The 18,598-nt window shown below is 38.1% G+C and overlaps 1 long non-coding RNA gene across 1 annotated transcript; it reads left to right on the top strand.

Annotated features, from left to right (window-relative positions):
- Positions 1–5,640: 5,640 nt before the first annotated feature.
- Positions 5,641–15,971, top strand: LOC140697722 (uncharacterized). The gene is made up of 3 exons (XR_012074995.1): positions 5,641–5,763; positions 8,691–8,807; positions 15,737–15,971. It is a non-coding gene; the product is annotated as an uncharacterized lncRNA (long non-coding RNA).
- The last annotated feature ends 2,627 nt before the right edge of the window (positions 15,972–18,598 follow it).

The following is an 18,598-nucleotide window of genomic DNA, read 5'->3' on the forward strand; positions in this document are numbered from 1 at the left end:
AGCCTAATTAAAAACGTGATTACCAAATAAGAGAAAGAAATACTGAGGCCAAAACAAAAATCTTGTAATTGAAAAATTTCAGGCCAAATTGAGAAAATATAAAAGCAATTTCCACACCAATCGCCTACCAGTGATTCCACCCTGGACCTTTAAGCCTGAAGGTCTAATATCCATTGGTTATTAGTCTATTGCTCTAACACAGTACATAGTCCAGGTAACTCGCTTCGGTTTTGCACCAAGCCCTGAGGTTTTAGTACCGATCTTTAATTTCAATCTATCTTCACAGTTATGCTCTATCCAAACAAAAGAATGGTGTGAATTGATTTATGAATCACAGTATTTTTGAACATTTGGTTTATACCATCTTGAACCAATTTTCTGTGAACAATGAGATGAGGAAAACAGCTGCTCCCAAAATTGCTAGGCCAGGTGATATAATATCCTTTTCCCTCTTCCTTTTCCTCTTCTTTAAATAGAGGCCTATCCTTGTTTACAGGATGAGGGCAAGAGGCGAAATCCTTTCCAGAAAGGATGCAGTGTGTTCTGTTGTTACTAAGGTACTGTGCAAACCTGTGACCCAGGCTGCCGAAGGAAATTTACCAACAAAGAAGTAGCTAAGCTCTCACCTCTGTGGATAGTTACCCGTGAGGCGGCTAAGGGAGCACGGGGGGTGTGGGGTACAGGGAAATAAAGGCTCCCAGGGGCTCTTTCTCTCAACTCACACTTGCCGCTAACCCTCTGTCTCTGAACCAGTAAAATGGAAGTTACATGTTCCTACCTGACAGGGCCACTCTAAGGTACAGATAAGCTGGTGGAGGAGGTTGAGAGGAAAAAGGAAAAGGCATTCACTGGATCTGCTCAGTGAATGTCTGTGCAGTGCAGAACCCTGATATGAAGGCTTTATTCTCATCATGCAGATGAGAACACTGCAACTCAAGGACAAATGTCAGGGCGAGCTCTTTGCTCAGATTTTTTTTTTTTAAAAAGGTAGAGTCAGGCTTCAGGTTAAAATTCCTTTGATATAAAATCCCTGTGTTTCCTATTTTCCCATTATTCTATCCTGTGTCTATGGCAGCACATGAATTATTAAGGTGAGTTTATATATTATTTTTATAGTCTACCAAATCTGAGATGCATACTTTTTTTAGACTCATTATTTTGCAAACTAGTGAAGAAAAATACTGCCAGTAGTACTAGGAAGACCACCAACTGTACGTTGTATCACAATTTCAGAGACGTTCAAACATGAATGAAACAAACAGACATCTTACTCCTCGTCTTTCTTACAAATGACGGACTGCAAATGCAAAGCTCGCATCTTTAATATGATAACTCCTACTCTAGATTTCTTTATTTGGTTATCTGTTTATCCTTAACCTTTGAAAAGAAGGCTCAAGGCCTTTCCAATTGGCACAGAAGTCCTTGCACTAGGGCATGATTTAACTGGAACCTGCCCAAGCCTGGAGTTTTCCAGCCTTTGCATGTCACCACCTATACCCATCATGTTCCTGGCTTGGTTTGGGGGCTCCTGGAGAGACTTTGCAATCGTCTCTTGGCAGACCCACACCTCAGTATTTTCACTGAGCCAGTCCTGCTGGGATGAGATTCCATGTCCTCCAGAAGTGCACATAAACCCCCAGGAAAGCCTTAGAAGCCATCTGATGTGCCCTGGGTCACTTGGCAAGGAACAGCTTACTCCCTTTCAGATTTCTGTTCTGTACCAGCCAATGAACTTACTGTATGTAGCCTGACAGATGTCAAGTACAAACACATTCATTCCTTTCTTAACACCAAAGTCACTTACCTGTTCCAGTAATTGATAAAGCAAACTTTAAATTAATTAATACAAGAAGAAAATTCCTAACTACTTTTCTTTTTGTATTGAAGTATAGTTGACTTACAATATTATATTGGTTTCAGGAGTACAACATAGTGATTCAATATTTTAATAGATTGCACACCAAAGTTATTATAAAATATTGGCAACATTCCCTGTGCTATACATTACATCCTGGTGACTTACCTATTTTATAACTAGTAGTTTATACCTCTTAGAAATCCCCTTTACCTATTTCACCCTTCCCTCCACCCCCTCTCTCCTTTGGCAACCACTATTTTGTTCTCTGTATCTGTGAGCCTATCTCTGTTTTGTTATATTTATTTGTTTTGTCTTTTAGATTCCACATATAAATGAACATACACTATTTGTCTTTGCTTGACTTACTTCACTAAGCATAGTACCCTCCATGTCCATCAATGTTGTTGCAAACGGCAAGCTATTTTTTCAATCTAACGACCTTTTGATAGTTGTGGACTTCTCTCTTAACTATCCTTTTCTTCCTGGATGAATGTGAGGGCCACTAAATTGGCCCTAAAATATCACTTATGGCATAACTATTGTCAGTTCATTTGTTTATTGTTCTATGAGAATGTGTTCCTTGGCCACTCATCAGTTTATTCATTCAACAAACACTTTTGCCCTGCCCTTACTGGTGCCAGGTACTGTATTAGCTGATGGTAATAAACTGATAAATAAGAATGAAATAGGGAACTTACAAAAAGCTGGTGGGCCCAAATTCTTAGATTCCCTCAGCTGGAAAAAAATGCTTTTATTAAATACCAATTATATGCTACTCTGTGCTATTTTATTTCTTCCAGGTTAATCCTCATTTTTTTTGCCTCTGTTTGACAAATGAGGAAACTGGAAGATTAGTTAGAAAGATTAAGCAATTTATATGAGATAGAACCAGCGGGGCTCACATCTGAAACTGCATCTCCTGACTTTAAATCAATCATAGTCTTTGTCACTGAGGCATGTTGCTCATGGCATCTGTCAAACGGAGTATTATGGTGCAGTTAGAAGTTCTGATCGCAAGCGGATTTGTGTTGTGTCAGTCTGAGCATTGCTGTGTCATTAACAGAAACTTGGATCACAAATTTCTAGCAGCTGAGCACAGTGCGAGCGAGACAGTCCTCCGAACACTATTAAGTCTTTCAATTAAATAGATGGACAAGATGCCCTCATATTTATTTTCATTTGACTAGAGAAACCACGGTCTCATATTTTAATCCTAGGAGGGCTCTACACCTTCTCTCTGTAGTGAGCAAGTCCTATTTGTTCAAGTGAAAAGTGAAGCTACTAAGATTTCTCAGACTCTGTACGTGTTAAGATTATAACAGGGTCATTAGAATCTCATTATAATGAATTCTGGCTTCATAACAAACGATTGTTCCAAAGGTGACTTACTTTTACACTGAGATAACACTTGGTCCCCAAAACTAAATCCCCTATGCAACAAAGCACTTGCCCTACCTGCTCACTGGCCTCTCTCTCTGCTTGTTCCACTCTACGAGGGATTTGAGGCTGTTTTGGGGGGTTTGGGTTGAATGTGTACCACTAAGACACATACATAGCCTAGCATTTTAAAATGTGAAAGCCTTTCTTTCTCACAGGGAAGTTCTAGGTATTAACTGAGATCTCCCTTGGACATTCTAAAGAAAGGCTGATTTCCTGAAGTGTGTGTGATAATTTCACCAATAATATGTTCCCACAGAATGTGCCTGGTTCTCCACCACTCATTCTGTTATACCAGTTATTTATATTTCTGATAACTCCCTCCTCTACACACACACACACACATGAGGATTCTATAGGATTACATGGTCCTTGAGGGCCGAAAGTTTAGCCATCTCTACGCTCTTCATATAAAGTCTGGCCAGTCATTCATCAGTATTTGTTGACTGGATATGCCAAAGTGCCCATGTCCAAACCGCTGATCTGGCCAAGGACACCAGTAAAAGCTCCAGAGGTCTATTCCCCACAGACACACGCGGAAAGGTCAGTGCAAACGCTGAGAACAGTGGGACAGAGAAATGCAGCAGATTTGGGGCCCTGCTGGAATAGTTTCTTGGCTGATGAGATACATGCTGGAAGTCTGAGTAAGAATAAGCTATTCTACTGAATCAGTCATTGTTAATACAACCCTGTATCACCTGTGAAGCAATGGGAACTACGCATTCTAAAATTGGAAGGAAAAACAATCATTTCCACTCTATTCTTTACTTCCCCTTTCCTAAAGAAACCAGCATCATGATCATACTAGAACTGACTTAATGTGTCAATAGTCTCAACTTGTCTTTATCTTACAGAGCATCAGAATACATGAGAAAAATGCATTAAGAGAAGAGCACAAAGCCTGCAATCCCCCCACAGCATAGCATCAAACTACCACTGGCATCACTAATCAGCAACTGTAATTAAGCCTAATTATAAATTACAAGTATCTAATTTTAGAAGACCTTGGCTTTATAAATCCTAGACATCAGAGATGTTATTAGCTACTTCGAATTATTCCAGAGCCGGAAATATCCTTCATGCATTCTTGTCTCATGAATCTGGCCCAGAAACAGTCCAATAACCAGGATCCTTTCCTCAGACCTACAGGGGGCAGAGGCAGTGATCCTTTGGTATTATGAGTTAAACATCTCTGAGAAGGAAACTGTGTGCTACCCCCCAAATTTAATTTTTAATTACACTTATAGCATCCTCTCGGGTTTCAGATTTTCTTTTACTTGTTTCCCTGTAGTCCTGGTGTGACTTATAATATGAATAATCCCAGGAAATGCGGTAAATACAAGCCTTATTGATTTAACAAAGACCTGAGCAAAGGGGAGCCCTGAACTGGGAAACAAGTGTCAGAAAAGGAAGAAACAGGTCCACTCCAGAAAATCCCCAAGCAGATGGCCGCGTACTTGAGCCCCTCACTTCCAGCTCTGAACCACCATCATTTCTGTTTTGGTTGAGTTTTGAGCATTTCCAACTATAATTAAGATGCCCAAAGTATTATCTTTGCCAGGTATAAGGACTGGCATAAAAAGGAAGGAGAAACCACCACAGTCATTCGGAATGTGATGGCTCAGTAAAGTCCTGGTGAGTTTCCTTGATTCATAAAATGAAGGCTGCACAGCATGCGAGGACCTCTGTGCTCCCTCCAGCCCCAACGTGATAGGTCTAGGGTATATCACCGCATCAATTTCCCTGGCAGCATGACAGACCACACCTCCCACACTGGCAGGTTATACAGATACAACGGCGATAGTTACCAACTGATTCAAGACACAGTGTCCAGAAATCCCTGACCTCTAGAGATACTAGACAGCTAAGAGCGGCAAGCAGTAAGCTAAATAAGAGGGGAGATGTTTGCTCCTGTCTGCTGCTTGAAAGGCCTTTTATAGGAAACTGCAAGTCATTAAGGAGAGCCACGGGATAGCAGCTTTAGCAGTGAGCGTTGCTAACTCTTTTTCCTGGAACACAGGTGGTGGTGGTGACCCTTAGCCATTCCTGACAATCACAGGATGCTGTAAGTATGTCAAGTACAATGGTCAGTAGGTATGGTCTTCCTGTTGAAAGGTGGCACAGCAGGGACTTGCTCTGGAAAAGGAAGCTAGCTTTAGGGGTTTATCTTACTGTTTAGAGTTGACTTTATCTCAAAGGATATCAGGGGTATGTGTCATGTGACAGGGCTTTTGATCATGACCTCCCTTCTAAAGGCAGTCATCACAGCACCTGCCACACCCACTATCCTGCCCAAAGTCCCTTGAAAAGGAGTAACTAATCCTTGACAGTCATGCTCTATAGGACTCAGACCCAGCCACAGCTAATGACTGAACCAGGGGTATCAGTGTGAAAAAGAACAGTGCCTTCAGGAGAGCTGGTTTCCAGAACTGATGTTGATGCTAATTATCTCCGTGACTTTGCACAAGGTACCTTTTCTAAGTCCCAGTTTCCTCACCATATAAAGAAAGGGTTAGTTAGATCACAGGGGCCTTCAGATCTCTTCTACCTTGAGCGATTCTGTGGAAATGATATACATCATCTAAATAGCAGCATTTATTATGCTTGCTTTCTGTGTGGCATGCACCATACTAAGTCCTTTCCATACATCCTCCACTTTAATCCTTACTACAACACATGATGATGGTTTTATCCTCACTGTATAGGTCAAAACAAAACAAAACAAACAAAAAAACTAAGACGCAAAGACAGGATTTACAAAGGGTTCTGTCCTGCTTATACTTTTTTACATCTTTTTAGTCAAAATGTGTGCTCTGTTTAAAAATCACACAAATTCACAGTGGACAGACAAAAAAGACATTCACGTAAAACCAGATTAGAAGTAAAATGAAACAGAATTTTTATAACCTTTCTATTTTATCAATTGATGATTTCGCTTTTGACTCTGCTTTTTGATCTGCCAGATCAAGTGAGTAGTTTCATTATTGTCGACACAATGTTGCATAATTCTGGACGATTCCTCTGACAAGCCTCTGAGATGTATGACCACACTACTCTGGTATTCAAAGCAAAAGCAGCTTGAAGAAAACTATTTTTCTAGATCTGGGGCCCAGTGTTAAAAAAAAAATGCCTTTGCCACGAGTGACTCCACTTTACAGCCAAATGTTTTCCGTCCACCAGTCATTTCCAGATAGCATTAATATGAAGAGGCAACCATTTTTTTTTTTTTTAACCAGTTATCATAATGAGGTGAACGTTTAGCTTTAATTTGGTTGCCACCTGCTGGCTGAAAGACAAAAATCTTCCCTCTGCAGCAAAGGCAGCTTGGGAACTCAGAAGGACAAATGGAAACAAGTTCTCTATCATTAATTAGCAAAGCAAGTTTGAGTGACATCGGGTTACCTTCTAAATGGGGGAACTAATATTTGTTTGCCAGGTACTGTGTTAGGTACTTGAGAGACATTTAATTACATTTACTCAGCCCCCAACAACGTGATTGGCCTGAAATATCAACACCACCATTTTAACTGGCTTCAGATTCCAAAACCCAAAAGCGGCCGCAAATTCAAGGTCTCGTTCAGACGTCAGCCTGGCTTCGTCATCAGCAGGTGCCCTTTTCCCTTATTCCGTGAGTCTTGTTGGCGACGGGATGTCCAAGTAATCTTATGCTGTACAGAAAATACTGATGGGTTGAGGCTTAGGATCAAAGCCACATCTCACCGCAGAGCTGTGTGTCACAAAGCCTGCATGATATTTCACAAGTTAAGCAGAGACAAGTCAGCTAAATACTTCATGAATTTGGCAAGAATTGCATCAGTGATTAGTCAAAGTAAGGTAGGATGAGAATGTCATGAGAACTATCAATAAAAGCCACTTCAGGGGGATCAGAAAAAATAACATATTTTAAATTAAAATTTCAAACATTCAGCCTTCCAGCAAAATAATTTGAAAAAAGGAGGGCTGGGTATTTTTCCTTTGGTCCATTTAAGAAAGTCACCTGTGCACCCATCTCTTCATGGCCACCAGTGTACTGGGTGCTGTGTGGCACATATACAGCCCAGCTCCTGGCCTCAGGGAGCTCATGATCTAGCTGGCCAGACAGCAATATAAAAGTAAGCTCCAGGACTCAGAGCCCCCTTCTCTTCTACCATCTTCTGCTGTCTCTGAGAGGCACTACTGCTGAAAAGAACAATGGCTAGTGTTTGTGGGGTAACTGTGTACCAGACACTGATCTAAGTTAGGTAATATATGGAAAGTGCTTAATCTTCATATAATGGTGTGAGATAACTGGTATCTTTAATCTCTCTTTTATCCATCTATGCAAGGGTAGACAATTTGCCTAAAATCACACAGATCTTGTAAGTGATTGAACTGGTGTTCAAACCCACGCACTTTGCTCCACAGTTCAGATTTTTCAAGACCAGGCTAGGCAGCCTCTAAGAGAAGTATGATTGCATTGGTTTCAAAGAAGAACAGGAACACAGAGTTCAGAGAACTTAGCAGAGGTTGCATAGTCAAGGAACCAGAGTGGAACTTTCTCTCGAACCATTTGTCCAGTTCTCAACTACTATCATTGTGTTGCTTCTGAAAGTAAGAATGATGATACAACAAACAAAGAATATTTATCCACGTCACCTAAGGAAGTTCAAGGTCAGGTTCTTAGGAACAGAACCTGTAGCAGTGAGTGGCTTACTCCAAGAGAGGCTGCTTTGAGGCTTTGAGCTACTTCCAGACCCATCCATCTGTGACCTCTTCCTGTTATTTCAGAGACCTGGCACAAAGCTACAACTCTCTAAGTGAGGAGGGTGACTGACTAGCCATCTCAGCCCCTCTACTCTGAGGAAGCATGTGAATTCCCATTTACATGACTCACATGGTTTATCAAATTAGAATGACCACCATTTCCTGGGGGCAAATTCAAAGAGTGCATTCTGGTGTCAACTGGAAAGATATAAGAATTAAAATCCACTCCATTCATCCTTCTGGAATTAATACCTATATGAAATCGTTATCCTCAGATGAAGTTTTATTTAGAAGTTTTAGGAGGAATCAGCATTATTATTTAATAACCATATCTCACATTCACCTAAAACAGCTATAATTGAAAGATATGGTTATAACTACTATTTACCACTAATCAAACAAAATATTGACACTAAGGCAGTGTGTGGATAATGAGATACACAGACACATCTGGAAATTACCCTACCGAGAATTACTAAGATACAAAATCATGACTAATGGTCACCCATGAGTAGACCTAAAGCAATCTGACAAATGCTTTTTTTCTCCCTTGATTCTTCTAATTTCATTTCTCAGGACATTAATACTTAAATTCTATTTCTCAGGACATTAATGGTTTTCTTTCTTTCTTTTTTTTTTTTCCCCACCATAGGATGATGTGTTTGTTTTCCTTTATGAAGGCTATGAAAAGAAGAAAAAGAAAAATGCCAGTGGAGGAAGGAAAAACATATACTGACAAACGTAGGTGATTCCACAGAGAATTTTACAAGTGAGTTATAACTTTCATTGTTCTAAAATACTTTATAATTATTGCCAGTGGCTTAAAGATAGATACATCATGCTCTGTATGTGTTTTAAGCTCTAATATTACATTTCAAGAAAAATGTGTATCTAGAGAGGATGATTGCACTTGTGTGAAATTCCCAAAATATATCATATGAGAAAAAGTAGAAAGAAATAGGCATGCTAATCCTCTGAAGGACAAAAACATTCAGAAATAATAAGAGCAGGCATTATGCTGTACATTTTAAGCTTATACAGTATTATATGTCAATTCTATCTCAAAAAGCTAAAAGAAAAAATGGTAACAGCAAACATTTATTGAATGTGTATTATATACCAGACATTGCACTAAATAATTTATGTGCATTATCTCATTTAATCCTTACAACCACCATATGGGTAAGTAATATCACATTTTACAGACAGAAACCAAAGATTGGAAATATTCAGTCACCCAAGACCATAAGTTAACAAAAGGGGAAGGTAAAACCATTCTGCAGGTCTGCCTTCCACGTAAAGCCTAGTATCTTATTTAATCCACTACAATGGGCTCAATGTAAGAGATAACCCAGCCTCTCTTGTAGAGGCTGGGGTTCTGATACCAACCGCTGCCACCACCTGGGAATGTGACTTTAGGTAAAACATCAGCTCAGTGAGTCTTCTGTCATCTACCAAACAAGAGTTGGGATGACCCTGAAGTTTCTCATAGCTCAAATTCTGTAACTCCAAATATTAGGTTTATTGAACAGAGAATGAATTTCGTGTTGCTTTAGATGACAGAATTAGAATTAATGGGATTACTCAGACTGACCATAGCGTACAGAATAAAATGGAATGGAGAGATCTGCAAAGAACATATGAATGAAAATACAGATCTCAAACACACTCATTTAGAATTGAATACACCTATGTTTTAGCAGTATTTTGATATAACACTAATGACAGTAGAGTGGAACCAAAAGTAGACTCCAAATTCAACTTTTAGAATAAAAAGAAATTTTAAAATCATACTTTGTTCTGTTATTTTCCCCCTATATTCAAAGGGAGTGTCTTTCAAAAGAATTAGTCAAATTCTGAATCCCCTAAATGCTAAAATGATTTTAATGATGTGAAATGGCTTAGATTATAATTTCACAGTGCTAATGAAAAATGTTTTAAAATATTCATAATCAACAAAAAACTTCATGGTGACAATATTAGAACAATCCATTCTCAAATATAAAAGTTCCTGATGACAAATTTGTTTTTCTATCAAACTAAGATTATGATGCTAAAAAGTTAAACCTATTGATGATAGAAAATCTTTGTTGTCGCCATTCTACTCTAAAAATTAAATGATCACATCTATAGGGAGGACGTGCAGTCTCGATTTCTATGCTCAATTTCTCTCCATTTAATATGCTGGTCTTGCATTCTGGCTACCTGCTGGATATCCATCTCTGCTGGGCATCCCTTCAACATCTTAACTGCACGTGCCCATGCTGGCAATCTGCAGAGTTACAGAAAGGTGCGTCAAAGGACTTGAAAAAAATGACAGCAACAAGCAGTCTTCAGTCTGCTGATCCAAAGGAACCTAAAGCACAGATCAGCTCTTAGGACAGCAGGACCAGGCCAGTGGGGCAAGTTTACAGTCCTATTAGCATATCCAACGAATGCTCAAAGGAGTGAGGGAAGAGAGGCTTGAGCAAGGCAGGCGAAACAGACAGATGAATGGGAAATAGCAGTTTCTATTCAAATGATATTCAGGGGCCTGGAGCCTTGCTAACTGGCCTTGGAGGCTGGCCAGACCTCGTCACTGAGAGAAACGTCCCAAGCCTAATGTATCCAGCACCCCTGGTTTTTGTTGACAAAACTTTTTGGCATGGTTTCCTATGGTGGTCTGCCTAGGAGATACAGTGTTCATCAGACAAACTTTTAAGACAAACTTTAAAGAATTTCCTAATTCTTTGTCACTGGTCCCTAATCAAGTGTCAGTAAAATGGTTTCTCCATTGACTTACAGAGTAAGAGTTGACCATGCCTATTAAACACTCCAGTTCTTGCGGCAAGTCAAATATAAGGCACATGAAGAAAAATATACAACACGGTAATCTAGACCTCTGGGATTGATCACAATGCAAATATTCAAGTAACCACCACTGCAGCCACAAAATTTGGACACTGCCAGCCCCTAGAAACTTTCTCCTCTTTCCTACTCAATCACTACCCCTAACTTTCTGAATTTATATGATAACCAATTCATAGGGTTTTTTGGTAGAATTGCCACCTAAGCACACATCCTTCAAACCAAGGTTCAGTTTTATCTTTCTCCTACTCTTTATATGAATGTAAAGGTACAATGCCTGGCTTTTTTTTTTTTTGACCTATAATTTATGCTCACAAGATTCATCCACATTGTTCAAATAAGTGTAGTTTATTCATTTTCATTGTTGTATAATGTTCCATTATATGGATAAACAACTTATCCATTCTACTATAAACATTATATTTACCCATATAATGTCTATGAATATCCTTGTATGTCTCCTGGTGCACTTGTGAACACACTTATTAACTGTTTTGCATATGCCGAGAAGAAGGTATATGCTCCTGTTGTTGGGCTCCATATATGCTTGTTAAGTCAGTTTTGCTAATCATCTTGTCCAAATTCTCTACATTTTTACTGGGGATTTTTGGTTGTTTTTATTTTTTTTTAATCTCCCCCTCTCTCACTCCTGTTATTTCTCACTCTTCACTTTATAATTAAAAGCAAATTAATAATCTTCTCCCCACTCCCCAAGAACTCTTCCCACAACTTCACTATTCTAGTATATTATATAACCATTTTCTTAAGAAATATGACTGTTCACTTCTCTAAATCCTCATGGGAGTGTTGAATTGCATTTATCATACATTTTACATTATGGTTGTATATTAGTCTTATCTACATTACTAGATGATACATTTGTATAAAACTTTCATGCAGTATGAAAACAATAGTTTCCAAAAAAAATTTGTTGAAATTATATAATTCACTTTATCTAAAAACACCTCTAAAATTGTTTTCATCGTTTAGAAATCAGCTGAGTGAATGGAAAAAATTTGCCTTTGATATCTCCTTTTTATCATCCCATTTCTTTCCTGAATAACCTAAATCTACACGAGATCCCCATTTAATTTATATCAGCCAAAACCTGAAAACCATCCAAATATCCATTTATAGAAAAAAAGAAAAACTGTGCTATTTCCATACAATCAACAATTTAAAAAAGAATAGCTTTTGATATATGAAACAATATAGGTGAATCTCAAAAGCGTCATATTAAGAAAAAGGCCAGATATAAAAAATAAGCCAGATACAAAAGCATACATGTATTTCATTTTAAATGAAGTTCAATAATAGACAAAAATAATGTATGGTGATAGAAGCCAGAATAGTGGGAGAACAGGAACAGGATCTGAAAAGAGCACAGGGGAAATTTCTGGGACGATGGCTAGTACATTTTATCTTGATCCAGACTTGATCCAGACTGTACACAGGTGTACAGACACATATACATTCATCAAGCTGTACATTTAACATACTTACATTCTGCCATAGGTAAATTATGCCTCAAAAAGTTAAGGGAAAAAAAAATCCTGTGCGTTAAAGTCTACTACAGGGCACTAAAGATAAACCAATATATAGAACGCTATGTGATAAAGAGAAAAATGAATAACATTGTGACTGTATTCCTTTTGACCAAAGTGAAATTTATGGCCAGTAACATAATTTGAATGGTAACCTTGCAGAAAGACTCCTTGTTGATCTCCTATTTTTATTACAGCTCAATGTCTTAATACACATGTGGTAAATGTTCATTGTAGAAGATGTAGAAATTCCAAATAAGTATAAAGAAAATTAATTATTCATAATCCAACCATAGAGAATATTTTCTCTTTTAAATTGGTTAAACAAATTATTTGCTCTACTACTGAGCTATGTCCAAGTTAACAGGAGTTTCTAACCATAAATTCCAGGATCCCTTGAACATTGAAAATATCCCATTCTACTCAACTCATCTTTCATTAAAAAATAAATATACAACATCATTCTAAGTGAAGTAAGCCAGAAAGAGAAAGAAAAATACCATATGATATCGCTCATATGTGGAATCTTTAAAAAAAAAAAAAAAGAATATAAATACAAAACAGAAACAGACTCCTAGACATAGAATACAAACTTGCGGTTGCCAAGGGGGCAGGGGGTGGGAAGGGACAGACTGGAAGTTCAAAATTTGTAGATACTGACAGGAATATGCAGAATAGATAAACAAGATTATACTGTATAGCACAGGGAAATATATACAAGATCTTGTGGTAGCTCACAGCAAAAAAAATGTGACAATGAATATATGCATGTTCATGTACACCTGAAAAATTGTGCTCTACACTGGAATTTGATGCAGCACTGTAAAATGACTATAACTCAATAAAAAAAACCCTGGAAAACCATTTAAAATAAATAAATAAATAACAAAAGTTAAAACAACAAAACAAACTCAACTGAGGTATGTTTTACTGATGGCTTGTTGTAAGAAATAAAGGGAATATGGATCTACGTAACAATTACAGAGTACTTTGTAATTTGTGAGTACAAATTATAGCTAAATTCAGGTTGGGCTGTTAAGTCTTAAGGATCCCTGATTTTAGTCACTGGTTTTTAGAAACAGTCAATAACACATAAAAGATCCAAAACCTTACAGAGAAAGTGGGATGAAAACAGATTCAGTCTAAAGAATCAAGTGTTCTAATGGCTCCCCAAGGACAACAGCAGCCTTTCGCAGCGGAGGATGGGGGAGAGGTCAGCTATGGTAGGCTGAGTATACTTAGGAAACAGGTCATGCCATTTCTTACCCTCAGAAAATTAGAACTTACACAGTAAAGTGATGCTCTCGGAAGTGCTGATTTGACAAACTTATTTGGCTACCTGAGCCACTCTCCTCCCACTCCCAACTCAAGTAACAGCTACGAACATTTCAAACTCAGACCACTCTCTGGAAACACCAGCGATTCAGCTGCTTAGGGCCTCCAGGATGGTGCCCATTAGCCCTCTGGCCCCACCTCCACCTTCTTCCACGGACACACTGGTCTGCCACCACAGCAAGACCACTGCCTTGGTACATGCTGTGTCCTCAGTATATATACCCTGCTGTCCTTTGGCCTCCCCAGCTGGTCCGTGCCTACTCATCCTTGAAGGCAGAGTAAAACCTACTTTGCTACAGAAGCTTGGGCAAACCTGCCTTGAGGGGCCCATTCATGTTCCAGTCTTCTCCATTCTAGGCATTTCCTCAACATATTATAATTGTCTTCTCCTGTGACTCCCTACACACGGGTCCAAATGAGATCTCTGGATGGTGGGACTTTCTCCTTTCGGTCTTTTACTAAGGTAGACTGGCAGACAGGAGATTCTTAACAAATACTGGTTAACTGAATGAATAAATGAACAGTAAATTATGATATAAGCTCTTCTCGGGGAGGTGAATCAAAATGGAATAGCTGTTAAATTAAGATACCCATATTCTTATTTTATCAATTAATTTATGGTGTTAGCATTCCTACTAACAGTGTATTTCTGAATGACTCCAGATTTCCCCATTGGTTACACAGTGAAAAAACAAATAGACCCAATGCCCTGTACACTTAAAAGTGGTTGAAATGATAAATTTTATACTATGTATATTTTGCCACAATTTTTAAAAAGCAAATGGAAACAAGAAATATTTAGGAGTTATTTTTTTTGTCCTGATTGCTGTGGGGGAGAGGGGCACAGTAGAGTTATATAATACCTATAATCTTTTTGAGCCAATTTCTTTGACTATCAGACCAGCAATTTTAAAATGTGCTGAGCTGAAACTGTAAAACTGAGGGTAAAAAAAAAAAAGTAAAGAAGTGAAAAAAGTTATAAAAGACACGTTTTTATTATGAAATTAAAACCCAAAAAGCCCCTTAATTAGAGAAAATAGAGAAGCATTGCTGTAAATGACATCCTCATTAGTACCACGTAAATTGCAAGGGACAGCTTACAGCTCACAAGTGACTATAAAGTTAGTTAACTGGTTTTACAATAAAACACATTCTAATACCACATAAGAGCTGTCCGTGAGAGAGATTTTTACATGGCTCTTAAGCTTGTTCCTAAAGACATCCCGGTAGAGGGGTTCTTGCATACTTTGATCCATGAGAGATGCTTGTAATAACAGATCCCCAAGGCGTTTACTCCTCATAAATTTTCTTCAAAGGGGACAACATTTCTGGTTTGTTTTAGAATAATCTGTAGTCGTAACTTTATAGGCAAGCTGCTTCTTTATTCCAGATTCTCAATCAAAAACTCTAGTATTTATAAGATGTGCAGAAAAATCAACTACTTTCAACTTGATCCATCATTCGCATGACTTGTAAATATATGGATCAGACACATTCTGGTACTCTTAGTTTTATCATCCTTAAGAATAAAGCACTTCTTAAATTGGTTTAACTAAGATTTTCCTAGGTTTCCCTTATCGGTAAGGTAGCATGTAACTATTTTGAAAAAGGGTCAGTGAAGAAGAAATTTTAAATGCCTAAAACAGAAGACATTTTCCTAGAAACAGTTACAGCATAACAGGTAAACAGCATTGATAACAACTTTCTAAAACGAACACAAAAAAATCCTACAATTTCTCCATTCATATCTTGTAGCAGTTAGTTTTGTTAATCAAATGTGGAAAAGATCAGGCAAAAAATATTATCCATTTATTTTCATGATTTGGCAGGAGACAATAAATTTAGCATTTTCTATCACCCTATTTTTAATGACACTAAGGCTAGGAATTTTTGTACTTTTAATCTTTACCCCATGATCTGTGATAGGTTACACTGAGTTAATCAATCTATTTTCCCCCCTTACTTTTTGTAGACAGATAATTCAGGATCATAAATCGGAAGAAACCAGTTTATCTAGAATGAAGGAGTACAGCCAAGTGACCACCAGCTGCTTCCTCTTCACCCCACTGAGAAATGACGCAACTGCTGAGCTCCCTAGACAAGAGCTGAACATCAACCACAACTCTCACTTCTGTTTCTTGGTCCTACTCCTTTAAAGATTTGGACCATGTAGGTAAATTCTGCAGCGACCTAAACAGCTAATAAGAAGAGTATAAAGTAAGACCTACTTAAACAATTCTGTATGACTTGCCATGCCCTTTCATTCATTTTAAGGATATAATTTCCCCAAATGAAAGCATCAGCTGCCATTATTTTGCTACTGCCTGATCTACTCCTAAGACCTAGTGTTTAGATGCTGACACGTGGACTCACTAAAATGATCTTCTATCCTTCTCACTGTGAAGTTCTCTCTTCCTGGGTCCCTGGCTGTCCCTCCATAGGATTCTACACCCAAACTTCTGACTTATCCCTCTGATGACTTCTGGGAATTGACAGTGTGTCTGCCTGGGCTGTGGTCCCAGCCTGTCCCTCACAACTTAGCCCAAGTCCCCCAGACTTGACTCCTGACATGCCAACCTTATGATACCAACCAGCCTACCTTTCGGTTGACCCAATTCCAGACATTGGCACCCCTGGCCTGCCACTTTAGCTGTAATTTCTAGGCTGGATAATCCACAAAATGGGTATGAAGTTACTTTGCAGTAATGCTCCAAGCTATTTTGGGAGGTAGAAGAAGACACACATTTGCCATAGCCAGAGACTCAGACTTGATAATAAGGACTCTATTCAATAAGTGACATACACCAAGGGAAAGATCACATCTTCTTAGGAAACTATGTAACATGCAAGAGAGTCAACAGAACTATAGTATATGAATGATACAGCAAATAAGGTCTGTCATCAAAACATAAGAGAAACTGGTAACTGATATCAGGTCACATATTATTTAAAGGACACTGTATATAATTCAAAGTATGCAAAGTTAGTGAGTAGAATGTAAGTTTGGTCATTCTCACCAAATCTTGTTCATATAATCACAAGCTGGAAAGAACCTCTAGCGGGTAGAGGGTTAGCTCAGTGGTAGAGTGCCTGCTTAGCATGCACAAGGTCCTGGGTTGGATCCCCAGTACCTCCATTAAAATAAATAAATAAATAAACCTAATTACCTCCTCCCTGCAATAAATAAATAAATAAATAAGAAAGAATCTCTGTATAATATCACAGGGGTGATGATGGGGAAAGACAGCAGCAGGCATGGTCTCTATCATTTTAGAAGAAACCAAACACGTTGGGGGAATAGAAGTTCTTCCAGCCATATGTAAAACCCACTGGTAGAAGCATAATGTTTGAAACTTGTAGGCTTATGTCTAGGCTGGGGGCTCTTCTCCCATCATTTGAATTAAATATGTTTACCAAGAATTAGGAAGCTATTCAGGCCAGTTAGACCTATTATCTTAATTAAATAAGTTAATCATATATTATTCAAACTGATAAAATAGGAGTTCAAAAAGAATGGTTTCTATGAAAACTAAGTTGAATGTCTTGGGAATCTTTTGCAAAGGCAAACTGCCAAGAAAAGTGCTGTTGAAGTTGACATGAGCAAGGCAACGATAAAAAATTAGAAATGTATAAAAACCTAGAATTCTACACTCACATCAGAAGAGGTTTTAAGCTCTAAGATGATGAGATTTTTAGTTTTTATGAAACAATACACCTCAAAATACATTATGCCCATAAATTTCCATATGATTATATGAGTGTGGAGAGAGCCACTGGAAGGTACACAGCAGGTTGTAAACATGGGTTTCCTGATTTCATGTTGTTTTGTTTTGAAAGCAGTTATGTGGTGGGGGAGAGGTGAAGGAAAAAAGATTGCATGTGAGAAAAAAGTTACAAAATAAGTAACATCATATATAAAGAGAATCGTGAAAGGATGGTCATTAAAATAGTAATGGTGGTTATCTTGAAGCTATTGTAGCTTTCATACATTTCTTTATATTGAATATTTTACAGTGAGCATTATTTTACATAATCATAAGAAAAATAAAAACATTCTCATTTTAGATTTTTTTCACTATTAAAAAAAGAGAGACAAAAGAGCCCATGAGACAAATTTTAGGGGAAAATCAATTGCATGAATCAATTGCATGACTTTTGATCCTTGATGACCTGGTCTTACAGAAGAAGGGAAACTGCAGTGAACCACCTGTGTGCCAACCAATTTCTAGCATGTAAAGCTTCATTCTTCAGGGATCCAAAGGACCTGCTGTTTTCAAATTGCTTACACTTTCAGATGACAACACCTGGCCCTATCTCCACACTTTCTTGTCCATTTTATCTGCATGGTTTTAATAGAAAATAAACCTTTAGCCCACCTTTTATACATCTTATAGCCCACAGACCTACTGAAAATTCCAAGTCAGCTTGCCTTTTGCTGGATTTTCAATATTTAACTCCAGGCCAGTGCTTCCTTCAAGCAATGCCTGTCACAGGTTATAGCTTATTTTTAAGACCAATACATAAGCCTATGGCTTCCCAACAGATAAGAGGCATCAGACTGCAAGGTGTTAATTGCAAGAGGTAGGGGACCTCAAGTTCTAATGATACATTCCCAAGTATATGAGGGGAAAAATATTCTAAAGAAATCTTAATTTTTTTTAAGTCCACCTAAAGGGAAAAATGTCACAGGGAACAAATTCTAAAAAAAGAAATTATAACTTCGCTACAATGAAACTAATATTTCAGCAAGATCTGGGACCTGAGAGAGGAATCCAGCTCTTCTTACTATGTTCTAACAATTCTTTTGAGGTCTTCAGATGTCAACATTCAAGTA

The sequence above is a fragment of the Vicugna pacos genome, chromosome 8, assembly GCF_048564905.1.
Source record: "Vicugna pacos chromosome 8, VicPac4, whole genome shotgun sequence".
NCBI lineage: Eukaryota > Metazoa > Chordata > Mammalia > Artiodactyla > Camelidae > Vicugna > Vicugna pacos.